At 43.5% G+C, this 5,396-nt stretch overlaps 1 non-coding gene across 1 annotated transcript; it reads left to right on the forward strand.

The window, feature by feature from the left end:
* Nucleotides 1-5,054: 5,054 nt before the first annotated feature.
* LOC135098981 (5S ribosomal RNA) lies at nucleotides 5,055-5,173 on the forward strand. The gene has a single exon (XR_010267555.1). It is a non-coding gene; the product is annotated as a 5S ribosomal RNA (ribosomal RNA).
* The last annotated feature ends 223 nt before the right edge of the window (nucleotides 5,174-5,396 follow it).

Below are 5,396 nucleotides of genomic sequence, written 5' to 3' on the forward strand. Positions count from 1 at the left end.
AGTACAAGGTGCTACAGCTGGGTCTCCCAGACCCAGTTACCAGACTGCTTTGCGACTTCCTGGCGGACAGGACGGCGAGGATTAAAGTCGGCTCCCACCTCGGCCCAGTGTTCGGCCTAGAGAGTGGCGTGCCCCAGGGCAGTGTCCTCTCTCCCACCCTCTACACCATCTACACCAGCGACTATCCGGGCTCAGCAGCTGGTACCAACATCCTCTACGCAGATGATGTCTCGCAGGTCGTGTTTCATCCTGGCAGGTCTGGAGCCATGCTCAACGCTCGCACCGAGAGGGAGATCACCAGGGTCAATGACTTCGAGAAACGGTGGAAAATAAGGACAAATCTTGCCAAGTTCACCGTCATCCCCATGGCGGCACACCGGCCAGTCCCCCTCCATGTGCAGGGGGAGCCAGTCGCCTTCAAGAGGCAGGGCTCCATCCTGGGCCTCAGGGTCACGGGCAGGGGCTACACCACCCACATCACGGCACGGGTTGCACAAGCCCGTTCAGCGCTAGCTTCCCTGTACAGGTTCCGGGACCTGGAGGAAGGCATAAAACTCCACCTGGTGAAGGCCCTGGTGATCCCTGTCCTCACTTACCCACCGATCCCCACTCACGCCATGAGCAGGCGGGCCATCAGTCGGCTCCAGAAGGTTCAGAACTCAGCGCTCCGCTTCATCTTCAATACCAATTGGCAGGATTTCATCACCAGTGAAGAACTCCACCATCGAGCATCCCTCCCCGCCATCAACGTCAGGCTGCACCTCATGGCTGAGGCGGTGTGGCAACGCCTGAAGGACGATGACGGGGAATACATTAGGAATGTCCTGAGGCTACACGAGGAGGCACCGAACCAGCAACATGCCTGGTTCCCCAGAAGCCTCCTCATCACTGAAGGGCAAGACGCTCCCTTGCCCAGATATAAATAAATGTATATTTTGTACATAATATTTCTAATTTATGTAAAATAGTTAAATAATTATGTAAACTACAAAATATGCCCAATAAAAAGAGCTCAGGCATACTAGTAGTAAGAATAGCTAGCCGGACCGCCCGGCCACTTTCTTTCCTGTAATTTTTCTGTGTTTCTCCCCTACTTTGTAACCCCCTCCCCCCCCCCTTTGACTATTGTATATCTTGTTCCCCATTTTTTCATGTAACTTTCTTTAATAAACTGAAACTGAAACTGAAACGGGCAGACTCAGCTGAGTGTTCGTTGTGAGTTGTTGTTACCACAACTATGGCACGTACCAAGCAAACGGCTCGCAAGTCCACTGGTGGCAAGGCACCCCGCAAGCAGCTTGCTACAAAGGCAGCTCGCAAGTCTGCTCCAGCCACTGGAGGTGTCAAGAAACCCCACCGTTACAGGCCTGGAACCGTTGCTCTCCGTGAGATCCGCCGTTATCAGAAGAGCACTGAGCTGCTTATCAGGAAACTGCCTTTCCAGCGCCTGGTGCGTGAAATTGCTCAGGATTTCAAGACTGACCTCCGCTTCCAGTCCTCTGCTGTCATGGCTCTCCAGGAAGCTTCCGAGGCTTACCTCGTGGGTCTGTTTGAGGATACCAACCTGTGCGCCATCCATGCCAAGCGCGTGACTATCATGCCAAAGGACATCCAACTGGCTCGTCGCATCCGTGGCGAGCGTGCCTAAGAAGTCATCCACGAATGATCTTCATAACAGCAATATCTAGGCCCTTTTTAGGGCCAAACATCTCTTTCATTAAAGAATTTTCATAGACAATCTGTTTGGTTTTGTGGAAGAAAATATTTATTTTCCATCTTTCAGTATCAGGTTAATAATTAACTTTCGACTTTCAACTCAATATCCTTCCCCCCTTTTTTTTTTTTTATATTATTATTATTATTCCCTCTTCCATGGCCATATCTCTTTCACTTGGGAGAATTTTTATCTTTCTTTATCTCTATTTTTTTTTTATCTTTTCTTTATCTCCACAGAATAATAATCACGATAATAATAAGCATAATAATAATAATAATAATAATAATAATAATAATAATAATAATAATAATGATACAATAATTATTATAATAATAATCATAATAAAAACAACAATATTAATATTATTAATAATGATAATAATAATAATAATAATAATAATAATAATAATAATAATAATAAAAATAATAATAATAATAATATTAATAATAATAACAATAATTATAATAATAATGCATTTGTCTATATCGTATCTTTTTTCCTTTTCAAGTGTGGCTCCAATGGAGCCGGGTATTATTTTATACTGGCAGCAGTATACTGGCCGCCTGTTTACTTGGAGGAGGTATACTTGGTAACAGCCTTGGTGCCTTCAGAAACAGCGTGTTTTGCCAGTTCACCAGGCAGAAGAAGACGGACAGCGGTCTGGATTTCCCGGCTGGTGATGGTGGAGCGCTTGTTATAGTGTGCCAGGCGGGATGCCTCGGCAGCGATGCGCTCGAAAATGTCATTCACGAACGAGTTCATGATTGACATGGCCTTGGAGGACACGCCAGTGTCTGGGTGGACTTGCTTGAGCACCTTGTAGATGTAGATGGAGTAGCTCTCCTTCCTCCTGCGCTTCTTCTTCTTGTCGCCCTTGGCAATGGCCTTCTGTGCCTTGCCAGCTTTCTTGGCAGCCTTTCCTGATGCTTTGGGAGGCATAGTGTCGCCGTACTGCTGTGAGAACGAGTGTGCGTTTTCTCAGTTGAAAAGTGGTATATATATTAGCGTGCCTACTCAGGATCAGGAGTCGCCACCTCAGCGAGCGTCCTGATTGGTCCAGACGCGCTCTGGGCCGATCTGATCTCGCGTATATATAGCCGTTTTTCCCAAAATTCACTACTTGCTCGCAGAGCTACCGACGAGGTTAGAGTACTCGCGCTCCTCATTTACCACCAACAACAACAACTACTACTACTACTACTACTACCACAACATCCATTATCATGTCTGGACGCGGCAAGGGAGGAAAGGTGAAGGGAAAGTCAAAGTCCCGTTCCAGTCGTGCTGGACTCCAGTTCCCGGTCGGCAGGATTCATCGCCTTCTAAGGAAAGGCAACTACGCCGAGCGCGTGGGTGCTGGTGCCCCCGTGTACCTTGCGGCAGTTATGGAGTACCTGGCTGCTGAAGTCCTTGAGCTTGCCGGCAATGCCGCCCGTGACAACAAGAAGACTCGCATCATCCCACGTCACCTGCAGCTGGCCATCCGCAACGACGAGGAACTTAACAAGCTCCTCTCCGGAGTCACCATTGCACAGGGTGGCGTGCTGCCCAACATTCAGGCCGTGCTCCTTCCCAAGAAGACTGAGAAGAAGTAAATAAAGGGCCTCCCTCCCCTTCAGCCAATATCACCATCAATCCGGCTCCTCTTCGGAGCCACACGTTCAAACATCTAGAGAGTTGTGTAGACTATACTGGTATATCAATAATAAGCAAGTAGTGTATTTATTTTCGAGTTAGTTATTTGTTATTATTATTATTATTATTTAGTCAGGCACGCAAGTGACCGAGAATAAATATGTATACTATATTTCTACTAATGTACCTGCTGTGTGTCACAGTGGAGAGTTGATTAGATGTGTTGCCTATTGTGATATGTTGAGCGTCTTTTTCATCTCAATGTATATTTTGTTTTATGAGAAACTGAGAACGATGAGGGGCGTGATCATTGAAATAAGTCAATGATAATAATAATAATAATAATAATAATAATAATAATAATAATAATAATAATAATAATAATAATGATAATAATAATAATAATAATAATAATAATAATAATAATGATAATAATAATAATACTTGGAGAAGACCTGATGAAGTGAGAAAGATGGTTATAATTAATAATGGTTTCTTTTCTTAGCTCAGATAGTGATAGTGAACATGGTTATGAGAAAGTAGTAGTAATAATAGTAGTCTATGGTCCTTCTTTCTTTTCATGTTTGTGGACCTTAAAAAGGTCCGGGAGATGATGTTATTCAATGATGATAATGCAAGCTGAATAGCTGGCACCATCTCAATAATGGAGCGATTTAACCACCAAATCCGTACAGGGTACGGCCCTGACGCTTGAGGGCGTAGACAACGTCCATGGCAGTAACGGTCTTACGCTTGGCGTGCTCGGTATAGGTGACAGCATCCCTGATAACGTTCTCAAGGAACACCTTGAGCACCCCACGAGTCTCCTCGTAGATGAGACCAGAGATGCGCTTGACGCCACCTCGGCGAGCTAGACGACGGATAGCAGGCTTGGTGATTCCCTGGATGTTATCACGCAGAACCTTACGGTGACGCTTGGCGCCTCCCTTTCCAAGACCCTTGCCTCCCTTGCCGCGGCCAGTCATGGTGATGAGAGCTGCTAGTACGACGTCCGAACGGTCTAACAGGAAGCTCACGAATGTGCCTCAAAATTTTTGTCGCGCGGTATATATTGAGCCAGAGCGGTCGTGCGTGTAGTAAATTACTATTTTCCCTGTTTTTCTCACTTAATTTAACATTATCGGGTCATATGCATAGGTTTTCTGTTTCAGTGTTGACCCTGCAACTGCACATTTATGACTAAATTCACATACACAAGCACAAATGTGAATAAAACTCAATATAAAGGTGGAGGGGTTGCAAGATTTTCCGGCGCGCTAAGGCATGCCGAGATAATATACCTTCTCCCCTGACTCTTTTCTTGTAGGCATGCGCAAGATTCATTCAGTATCAAGTAATGTTTCAACTGAATTCATATTCTAATTTTCAGAAACTATCTTCCATTTGGTAGCATAACCAGTTTCCCCTCTTCTAGTTGGAAGAAAAAACAAATATATTTATTAACACTAACTCCTTGCTCTTCCAGTATGGTTTATGTATATATATATATATATATATATATATATATATATATATATATATATATATATATATATATATATATATATATATATATATATATATATATATATATATATATATATATATATATATAATTATAACTATACTATGAAAAGCGTTGCTTTCATAACTAAGCAGGAGAACATCATCTTCAAATAGTCGATAAGTCAAGCTCATCAGAGCCAACGACCACACCACGTTGAATACACCGCTTCTCGTCTGATCAGCGAAGTTAAGCAACGTTGGGTCCGGTTAGTACTTGGATGGGTGACCGCCTGGGAACACCAGATGTTGTTGGCATTCCAACATTTTTATTTCCTTATTTATTCATCATTTTGCATTTTTTTCCCTCCCTTGATGATAAAACAATGCAATAAGGCAAGCAGAAAAGAAAAACAAATTTTTTTTTTTTTTTTTTTTTTTTTTTTATGTAGGAAGGATACTGGCCAAGGGCAACAAAAATCTAATAAAAAAAAATGCCCACTGAAATGCCACTCCCTAAAAGGGTCAAAGCAGTGGTCAA

Source organism: Scylla paramamosain, unplaced genomic scaffold (assembly GCF_035594125.1).
Source record: "Scylla paramamosain isolate STU-SP2022 unplaced genomic scaffold, ASM3559412v1 Contig97, whole genome shotgun sequence".
NCBI lineage: Eukaryota > Metazoa > Arthropoda > Malacostraca > Decapoda > Portunidae > Scylla > Scylla paramamosain.